Raw genomic sequence first — 11,942 nt, 5'->3', positions numbered from 1 at the left:
ATTCATTCAGGCAAAGGTGGTTGCTCAACACACCTACTGCCAAGATAATATTTCAATATGGCACAGTGGGTATTCTTTAAAGATCTGGTCATATATTGTTATAGATAACTGCTACTTCCTTTCTTTTTTGGATGAATGTAGTTTTTAACCACCTGCATTTTACTCACTTTTTGCTAATGTTAGTCACATCAGTTAATTATACAGCCAACAGTATAATTAGACCCTACTCCTGTCTCATGTAGAGTAAGTAAAAGCTTTCCATGAGAGTTTGCAGCTTGGGCAAGACAGCAGCCTCCAATTCAAGCTAATACAAGTAAATATTAAAGCAGTTAAGAAATGAGAGTTTCTAGATGAAGAATGTTGATTCGCTTTCAGGCTCATAACCTGAGCTGCTTTCTCTTATGAAAAGTTATTGTTACTCTAGTTAACGAAATAAAACAAATCAAAGTTATGAAAGTTCTCCGCCGTACATGGTATAATGGCTGTCGGATGGTTTTGTTCACACACAGCAAATCCTCATCGCGGGCAAATTATGCTCGGCAAACAATTTGAGTTCATCGCTGGCGGAGCGTCTTGTTTGAGGATGGTAAATTGGAGAAATTCTCATCTCGCGTTTATTTGCACATACAGCCTTCTGTGAGAAAACAAAGTCAAGTGTTCGAAAATGAGCTTTTGTTGAATCTTTCTCCGCATGTTTATGTAAAACTTATTGTAATTTGCCCTTTCATATTTCCCTTGCATTATTCATGAGTCTATCAGAGGACTCTATAAAACTGTTTACTTTTGCTAATGATCAGGAGACGGTGTTGTTCCTTACAAATTCTCCTCCTGCTTGTCTTCCTATCTGTTCAGTTCACTCTTGTACACTTACATACTAATAAGGCAAAGTTTGAGTGCTCCTGGTCTGTATTTCGCTCGTGAATACAAGCTTGTTGTGTTTTTTGAGAGTAGGTGTGCGTGTTACTGTCTAGTGTTAATGAGCCACCGAGCACCTGAGCTTCCCACACCACCTCACGATCACATTAATCTCACTTGCCCTCCTTGATCTTTTCTCGCTCAAACCATTTTCTTTTCCATGTGACTTGGCATGGTGTCTTCTCTCTCTCTTATTCATTATTGCTTTACTCAAGAGCTCAGTTGCTCAGCAACACCTGCTGATGCCTTTAAAATTAGTACGTTTCTGCGTAATTTTGTTTTACTAAAAAGCTAAAAGATACCGTTACGTCCATTTCGATTATCTATACTGTTTTCCAATTCTGTCAGAATTCATCTTGTATTTCATTCTTTTAAAGAGTTCACCCCAAAATGGAAATGAACTGAAAATCAGGGTGCCGAAGATGTAGATGAGTAATTTTCTTCATCAGAACAGGTATGGAGAAATGTACTGTTACATCACTCTCTCTCCAATTTGTCCTCTGCAGTGAATGGGTGCCGTCAGAGTGAGAGTCCAAACATCTGATGAAAACATCACAATAATGCACAAGCAATCCAGTCCATTAATTAACACCTTGTAAAGTAAAAAAAAGAAGCTATTTTGGAGAGTTTTCACTTGTAAACAGTGCTTGTTCTGTGCATATTTCTCTCCTGATTCTGACGAGATAACTTTTTTTTTTTTTTTGTCAATGTAAAAAGCAATATTATGGATAGAGGACTCAAGCAATGGGCTAAATTTAAAAACATTTTAATGTTGCTTACAAACCTTCAGCTCTTCACTTCACAAGATTTTAATTTATGGATTACTTTTGGATTATTGTGATATTTTTATCAGCAATTCAGACCCTCATTCTGACCGCACCCATTCACTGCAGAGGATCCATTGGTAAGCAAGTGATGTAATGCAAAATGTCTCCAAATCTGATGAAGAAACAAACTCATCTACAACTTGGATGTCCTGAGGATGAGTAAATTTTCATTCTTGGGTGGACTGTTCCTTTAATGTGTAGACATACTCTTTTAAATATAAAAAATATATACAGTGTATCAAATTTTTTTACCTACATGTAAAGCACTTTGTCTAATTACCACAGGTTTTTGCAAGAGGAATCTAATGCGGAACAAACAAGGAACATTGCTTTTCTATCATTCTCCGGTAACAGGCCACAATTTAGCAGTACACTGACTGCTGGAAAATAACAACTACTGCATCACATGCATACACAAAAAACCCCTGAGATTTATATTTCAATTGTGTATGATTAATAATGACATATTATAATTTAATCAGTAGTATAAATGTCTGAAGACAAATGTTATATGCTGCTCTAGTGAAAAACGTATACAATTAATGAATACAAAAGTAATACAGTAAATTTTTTTGAACCACAGAACCTCAAGTGTACTGGTACTGCACTAATTACCGCAGCGAGGAACCCAATGCAGCAAAAAACATTTTTTTTCCTGCCTAAGCTGCTCTCCAGTGACAGAGCACAGGGAAGCAGTGTCTCCAGACAGAAATGATTACCTGAAATGGTCATTTTGCACCAGCTCTCCTAAAATTATTATGGATTTTAAATGCAAGTTTATTAGTAGTTGATTTTGATATAGATTTTTCCCCCCCAGTCAATGCAGGTTTAATTTAGGTTTATCACTGTTCAATATCTTAAAAAATATGCCTGGAAGAGAGAGAAATGACACTGGAGAAATAGGATGGGTGGTTCAGTATTTGAGATATTAATAGAGTGCAGTATTTGAAAGCGTGTGTATTTATTAGTGGCATTGCATTGGGATATAATCTTGTGCGGTTGCAGCTATCTGCAGCAGCACATACTGATTCAAAACAATGATACAAACCCCAAGAAATGCAGAAAACAAAAGCAGCTACTTTCCCTCTCATAAATCACTGGAAACCTCTTTTCCATTACAGCTGAACAAATAACATCTCCGTATTACAAAACACCTGAAGCGCCGGGAGGCTTCTGCAACAGTCGATGGCCAATAATAATCTAATATTAGCTTTGTCGCAACACTCTTTGTTGAGTGTTGTGAGGAAGAGTGACGGTAAAAGTGAGAGACAAAGAGAAAATGCGGATAGAATGGATAGAGGGGAGTTCAAGGTGAGGTGTGTAATTTTCACTTCATTAATACTGTATATTCAGTATGTGAGATTTGGAATAGTTAATCCCAAATCATAATATTTTGAAAGCAGTATGTGTAATATTTCAGGTGGATTCTCTAAGTACTCTACGTAAAAAAATATTTTTTTCAAATGTTTTTCAAATCTGTTAACTGAGAGCAATAGTGCAATAGTATAAAGCATATGTGGTATCAAGATTGTAATTTTATTATGTAGAAGTTTGTTCCATTACTACCATATACATGCTTCAGCCTACATACTTTCCATTCACCAGCGAAGTACATAATTGTAGTGCATAGTAGCAGTGAGTGAATTATGATGCAGCCAGTGAGCTGTTAAACTGATTTCCACTGTCTCGTTTTCTCTTTCTTTCTCTCTCTCTCTCTCACCTCTGCAGAAAATGAATAACGACAGTTTATTCCAACACAGAGTTTGGTCAGCCCGTCCCATGATGCACATCTCAATCATCCTTGTCATTATCCTGTGCTGATTAGTTTAAACAAAGTGTCGACGGAGCGCATCAGGGAGAAACGGCTCTCAGGGGTACTTTTCGTTTAAACCCCCAGCATGGTGCAATGCATCCAAATGCCTCCTTACATCACTGTGTGCCTGCAGGGACGAGGAAGACATGGTTGATCTTCCTCACTCCCTGTGTTGAATTCTACAGGCTCTCCTGTGCGCCTGCTTCACAGATCTCTGCTCAAACAAAAATGGCTGAAGGAGTGATCTGTCTCACGGCCCATCAGACCGAGGCATCCTGTTTCTGTTGTTGAGGTGCTGCTTCATGCTTGCACGGGGGATTCAGCGAATCCCTTTGTTCCCAATTTCCTCCCTTCCTCGCCCCCAGTGGAATCAGAGTTCTTCTCACAAAATCACTGATTTTCAGGAAGGCTTATTTTAAAAAGTTGTTCTTTTATTTGCCCTCCCTCTGGGCTCAGAGTCTGACTTTCTGTAACTGATCCAGAGAGGCCACGTTTGATCTTACATAAAGACAGATAGAGCTAGAAGTTTTAAGAAAGTTTTCTAGAGTTCAGAACTTACTGAGTCATACTGTAAATGTCCCTCATTGCACAAAACCCACCTGACTCCTTGTTTTAGTGCAGGATTGGCATCTAATCATATACAAGAGTCAGTCTGTCTATAAGGACTCAGTTTGAACAAATGGATTCTGACCGTAGGACTGGACACAGCCAGACGGTTTTTTTTTTTTGAGTAGAATTGATTGCAATTTAGTCTTAAAGAGCAGCAATTCTTCAATTGCATTTTCAAATATTGCAACATACAGTGTGCATTTAGGATTTAATATTAAAAACAGAACACACAGCATCTTGTGCAAAATACATAAAAATCACACACATTGAAACAACACTTAATTGTACTCTTTTTAGCTCTCCTTATACAGTCCAAATTAAAATATGTGCTGGAAATATGCTGCATTAGCTGTTTTTACTTGTTGTTGTTGTTTATTGGCATTTTCAGTCATCTTCTTCAACTAAGACTTAACAAGCAACCGTGAGTGTCTGGTGGACACACCAATTAGTGCAGTTAATTCCAGACACGTGCAGAAGATACACATGTGCACAAGGTTGGAAAAGTTATGCACAGTCTAGCAAGCACTGCTAAAAATGACATTTAGATTATTTAAATTGTTTTGTGTTTCTGAGCTGCCTGATGGTGAAATTTAAATGATGTGTTTTTGAGCAAGATGAAAATGGGGGTATTTGTTAATGTTTAATATTAATGTTATTTGGGCATGTTGGGGTCTACCATTTTACTGAAGAGCTGTGCTTGAAGATAATTTCAAACCGATGGGACCAGATTGTTTATACCCTAGTGCCGAATAGGCCATTCCAGGATGATACAAGTTGTAATCTTTGGAGAAGATCCACCAATATGTTCTTTCTGTCGAAAGCCCTTATGCTTGAAGCATGGTTTTAACCTTGTGAGAAACCTTTTTTACTCAAAGTTAAACCAAATAGTTTTAGAGTATCTAGCAAAAATAGATATAGTATAACTATAAACTTTCTCACCAGGAAAATAGCCACAGAAGCTGACATGGCGTTTAACAAACAAACTTTGGTTTTCTATAGCAAAATTTGTTTTACTTTTTTACATGTTGCTACTCAGTTGGTTATTGCAAATATCATTGTAATGCCCAGTCACATTTTCTTGCATTTCCAGTTAGAAGAATACATTATTTACAGAAAAAGGAGAAACGATAGCATTGTTAGCTATAAAACATTTACTGTAGGACAAAAGGGTTTGAGGGTTGTTCTCTTAATATAAAGGTTTCCTCCAAGTGTTTTTCTTTCTTCTTCTGAAGCCGAAATAAGACTCTAAAATTGAAACTAACCAACTAGATCTCAGCTTTAGAGTGAAATCTAATTATACACAGCAAATCATTCTAAAATTGGATTTTTTTTTGTCACTCTTGCGGTACAACGTTTCAGGATGTAGGATGCTAATTCATATCAGACCTGAGGCAACTTCAGCATAAAACATTTAATGAAACATGCTAAGTGGAGTGACTCTAGCCTGGGGAGTAACATAAAATCCATATAATCCTTTTACTTGCCATGTTGTCAGCTCCTGTCAAAGTACAAAATACATTCCTCATATGAGAAATAACAAGATTTAATTGACTAAACTATGTGCATGTGGTCTGAGTGTTGGAGCCACAGGAGCTGTTACTGACAGAGTGCTGGAAACACATAGCCACACCAGACACCATAGCTGCCATTGTTTCCGCAGTTTACAACTTGTTGTGGAAAGGCAAAGAAAGCATCTGCCCAACAAATGAACATATGTTAGCAGATGAAGCCTGTTAGAGCCAAACAAATGAGGTTCCCTCCACAACTGATGAGTCTTCATACGCAAGTCTGTTTATTAGAAACTTTGTTGGAAATATGAATGGAGTCTTGGGGTTGTGGGATGTTTAGAAATATAAAAAGCGATGGATGTTTTATTGAGTCAGTGTCTGTGTGAGTGTCTGTTGGTGGATATCTGATCCATTTATTAGTGCTGCTATTTGAGGCACATATTGAGCAATTAGACAGTAATGATTTTCCCTTGGCGACTGAGAAAATTGGAAAAAAATCCCATAGACTTCCACTAAAGGGGGATATAAATTATATTTCTATCTATCTATCCATCCATCCATCCATCAATCACAGTGAATGGACGGACGGTCCGGAATGACATTTATTTACATTTTTTTTATTTTTATGCATGGGTCAATTTATACTAAATACAACAAAGAAACACTCTATTTAAGATTAAATTATGAGTTGAAAATATAGCACATAGTACAGTGAACTGAAGTGGTGAATCGTTTTTATGGACAAGTTAATTTATGTCTGATAAAATGAATCAAATTTTCCTGCACTACTTATATGAGAGAGGGATGAATCGGTTTTCCCTGAGTTATACACATGAGAGAGAGAGAGAGAACCATTTACAATAAATTGATTCAACGGAATGAATCATTCTATGTAATTATGAGACCAAAATGATGATGACCAAACCAATGCACTACAATGAATACGAGTAGCATTTTCTTGCACTTCAAATGAAGAAAGCAAAAAGAGGTGTATGCATTTGATTAAACTCCGCTGATAAAAAGTAAAGCCTTCTAACACACTACAGTGCTATTTGCCTTTATAAGTAGCTAGATTATTATATAAAAAAACAGCTGTACCACTGTCACATTACAGAGAATGTGGTTAAATTAGTATGCTTATTTGGATGGGCTTGTTATAGTGTTGTTTTTTTCAACTGCAGTGTGGACTTAGTGTTAAAGTGGCAGACTTGATAGAAAAAAATAATGTCTTTTGCAAAAATCCTTGAGGGCAAAAGCCACAGCACATTCACATCTTATAGTAAGTGCAAGCAATGACTGTGTGATAGGCTAATTGCCCCAGACTTCGAACCATTTAATGTTTGTTTCTTTATTTTTTCACCCTTAAGTACACACAAATCCTTATCACCAACATCATCAATTAAATGTTGAATCAAATGGCAACCCAGGAGCCAACAGAATCAGAAAACAACAACAGCTCAATAGAGTGAAGAGACAGACAGCAGGCTAGATTTCCTTCTCGAACTCAACATAAGCTACTTTTACTTTTAACAAATGATAGTTTTTATCCAAAACAAACTGTACGCAATTTATATACTAGAGCACTTATTAAAGTGATAGCTGGTGTGTTCAAAATCATAAGTTGCATCCGAAGTTGCATAATGCATGACTATATTTTAGGTAAAAACAGTATGTGAAAAGAAAAGTATATATTCACAGTATAAAATAGAAGCAGAAAAATCTCTGGATGACCTATTATTTTCTGTGAGATTCTGAAGTGTGCATCCAATAGACACTTTAAGAGGAGTTGTGAAGCGATGCAAAACTTTTTTTGTTCTTTTTTTTTTACCAAGTGAATGGCTACCAGCAGCTATTTGGTTACCAACGTTCATCAAAATATAATTTTTTATGGCCCACTCAACATAAACTCATTCAACTTGAGGATGAGCATCATGAAAAAGATAAAAGTTTGGGGTGAACTAACTTTCATGGCAAACACAATAAAGATAAAGATATAGATAAAGCTATCATTTTTTAAATCTTTCTAAATGTAAAAGAATAGCAGTGTCTTCACCTCAGCTATAATGATAATGGCAAAGAGGAACGATGTCACTGGAATCATTATCTTAAACATGTTTTTTTTTTTTAGCTAATGAATAATTAAAAACATTGACAATCAAAAATCCATCCTGATTTAAAGAAGTCGAGCATTGAAAGTGACAGAACTGCAGCATGCTGATAACAAACAGGATGTTTTGCATTGGTGTGGATGATAATATGGTTATCAGTTTTGGTATGAATGGGCCTTTATGCTCAAAAGTGTGTACTTTCCCAAAATAGACAACACATACTTTACTTTCACTGCATAGTAAAAGTATACAAATTGATACAACCTATATCGCTCCCATTCTAATCAAGCTGCAAGCATTGGGACGTAGACGGCTTTGTTGATTAAAATGGGAGCAATCTAGTTGTCACTTTGCTTGCTTGCAGTTTAGACAGAGCGGTGCACTAAAATTGAGGCCGTGGGAGTCATTCATATACAAACCCATAAAATATTCCAGACAGTCTGCGATACACATTGTTGATTGATTTTTTTTCAATGTTGTTTGCTTCCTTTGACATAACTGTGTCTGGGATGTGTTACTCATCAGATTTCTAATCTTTTTAACATAAGCAGGGAACTGCAGGCGGCTGGAAGATGCCCTGTGATTGTCGGTGGTTAAAGCTGAGAAAGAGTCTCCTGTGGCTGCTGTGGTTTGCTATTCTATCACATGTGCACATTAACATGAATATGAATTAATGTAAATGCTCATCATCCTGTGCGTTTGCAAACTATAATTCAGGTGAGTTCGATATAATTTTCTTGTCCTTGGTAATGAGTTTGTGAACACTATTGTATTCTTCCTTGAAATTATATCATTTTATTTTTTGTTTCAAAAGCGAGTCCTTCACAATAGTCAGAAGACAGTAGCGTTTCAAACTGCTTTGTGCAACGTCTTGTGTATTTGAAATTGCATTTGACCCTAAACGCTTGCTGTGCATGTTCAATCAGCACACATTTATCAAAAGAAAAAAAAGTTTCTTTTTGAAATCTTTTACTGGAGTGAAATGATTACCTCTGCCTCTTAAATGACTTCTGTTTTTGATTGAAATCATCTCATTTATTTAATTATTTATCAATTGTAAAATGTCAGCAAACTGCAATAAATAAATGAATGAATAAATAGATAAGAGGGTCAATGATGAGTTTTAGTCCAGTCTATTTATTAAAAAAATACGTTAAAAATGCAAATCTTGTAAATTTTCTATAACAAGCATATTTAAATTAAATCAAATGAACAAATTCATGGCATAAAAAAAAAACAAAAAAAAACTTTACCCTGAAAAATAATGAAAACGTTTAAGATTTGGGCATTGTTTATGGGCTTGTGCTTTTTTTTAATTAAAAACACTTAAGTATGTCACATTACACAAGGAAAATTGGTCGCAGATGCGGTTTCATGTTGATTTAAAACCGTTTGTGTTTACTGTGAAGTGACCAACTTGCAAAGAACAATTTTAGCTAATGACACTGAGCAATGTTTAATTTTTAATACAGATAGCAGTAATTACGAAGCCATCTAAACACAGCCTTTCACGGTCATCAATAATTCAGCCAATCAATTCCAGCAGCACTTGGTTAGCAGCAGGCTTGGCAGAAGATTTATACCGATCTGTGGAGCATGGCTCCCTCTCGCAGTGTCAAATCACCGTTGGAGACAACGCAATAACACTTTTTCTCTGGTGCACATCACGTTAGATCTTTTTGTGCTGTTGCTTAACTTCATCAGTCAGGCAGTCTAAAACAAGCCACTGATTCATCTTTATATCGTTAATATGGGTTTAATGTAACTTTAATGTTATATATTGTCTGCTGGCCGAGGTCCAGAAGTCAATTTTTCCTCTTTTGGCACCAAACCAACTTGGAATATGGGGATATTTTCTCCCAGGTAGGATCCAAACCATCATAAGGTTCCTGGACTATCTGAAAAAAAAAAAAAAATCTACTTTCTGGTCGAGACTAGTTTTGTAAAAACTGCATCAAATAAAAGTCAGTTCAAGAGGACATCCTTGAAACATCTATTAAACATATTTTCACAGAATATTCTATGATGAGAGCCACTTTACATTCAGAATCCACCTACATGAGTTCTCAGTTTCCCGTCTTTTGATTTGTCCTTTGATCGTAGTTGTCAAGCGATACGCCTCCTCTCTTGGAGAACACAGTCTTCTCACCTGTCCTTTGCACGGCCAGCACTTGCCCCGTCCCGCTGGTGCCGCTGACCATCTTCTGAGGGGCCACAAGCATTGAGGTGGATGAGGCTGGCGGTTTGAGCGTTATTCGCCTCGACACTCTGCTGCATCACGTTACAGTCCGTGGCAGCAGGACCTGATTGAACTTATTCAAATGCTGGGGTGTCTTTGAAGAGGGTAGATGGGAAGCTTTGTAAGGCAGCCCAGTGGGGCTCCGTGTTGACAGTCTCTCAGGTCTCTGAGAGAGAGAGAGACCTCGCAGAGCGCCTCGGGCCCTGTTCAGCATCGCTTTTCTTCTTTCTCTGATCACCTCGCCTCTTGTCTCAGCTCTACCCTTGAAGTCCGTGCACACTATGAAAGACAAACAAGTGATGAGGGCTCACTTTCTGCCAGATTCACGTCACTGTCAGTGTCTTTCTGACATGTTGAACTTGGTATCCTTGAGTACTGAAGGTAGTTGAGATGAGAGAGTGCCGTGTTGAAGAGACATCAACTTTGGAAAAGACAACTTTGAAAGAAAGGAAGATCCCTTGGTTCAAGTGACTTTAAATAGAACTTCCAAAAAAAAAAAAGTTTCATTAATAACAAATGGGTTAATGAATGAATGAATTAATGAATGAACACAAAATGCTAAAATAAATAAATTGTTCAAAAGTGTCATATATCAAAGCAAATATGGATATTATAACATTTATGGTGCAAACTGTGAAGTGAAAAAAAATTCTCCTGGGCAGTGTTATTTGAATATTATATACATTACATATGCATATTGTATTTTTACTCCAGTTAATTTTATTAGTTTGTAATTTTGGTTTGTATTTTTGACAGTTTTATTCATTTTTATTTCACTGTTTGTTTTAGCTGTAGCAAGTTTTTTTATGGTTTTAATTTTAGTTTTAGTTAACTATAATAACCCTGCTTTATTGTTTGTCACATAATGAACTAGTTTAGTTAAGGTGAAGGAATTAGTTAATTCAGAAAAAAGTAATTATGCATTCTTACACTGCATTCAAGTCTGGTATTTATTTTATATCACATTCCTCTTTACATTTATAAGTTCAACTGCATTGAAATGCACAAAGAACCAAGTAAACCAAGACAATTATTGCCTCAAAAATAATAGGTGCAGGACACCACAGGATGCAGCCATGCACACACACTTACATCACTGCTATCACACACTCTTAAGTTGTACACAGAAGCTGTGATTACAGTGTGGTTCAAAGATCAGATCTTAATGACACTTCTGAGCAGTAACGGCTCATTAGTCGATGCCTCTGCCATAATGAACACTTTTCCACCCATTAAACTCATTTGTTGTCCACAAGAGAACACTGAGCAGGTGAAGGAGATTAGCAAGTCTTCCCCCACTAAACGAAACCATTGGTTGGTCTCCCACTCCCCCCATGCACACTCACACACAGACCTTGCTGCCCTGACCCTTAACAGCCTCAAATCACACGATCAATAAATAGCAGAGCAGCTGCACTTGTGACTGGATGCTACAGCAGACTCATCAGAATTTGGCAATTTTTTTATTTTATTTCTAGCATTGAGGTACAGAACCATCCTTTACATTTACACTGAATATATATATATATATATATATATATATATATATATATATATATATATATATATATATATATATATATATATATATATATATACATATACATGTATATATGTGTGTGTGTGTGTGTGTGTGTGTGTGTGTGTGTGTGTAAATTCATAATTATTTATTGGCTTTTTAGAATTTAAATTTAAATAGAAATTTTCAAATATTTTTAGACGGTACTTATTCTGATATTGGATCTTCAGACAAACTATCAGTATGCATTAGTATTTATAATTCTTCAGTGACTCTTTCTGCAGAGCAGATTTCAATGTTCCACCAATGTTTGTTAATGTTTGGTGTTTCTCAATTGGCATTCTTAAGCAGTCTTGCATCCTTGTATTTTTTTACTACATCGTCATCAACTGCTGAAGATCAGT

The sequence above is a fragment of the Carassius auratus genome, chromosome 24 (assembly GCF_003368295.1).
Source record: "Carassius auratus strain Wakin chromosome 24, ASM336829v1, whole genome shotgun sequence".
NCBI lineage: Eukaryota > Metazoa > Chordata > Actinopteri > Cypriniformes > Cyprinidae > Carassius > Carassius auratus.
Note: the sequence above shows the minus strand (reverse complement) of the source record.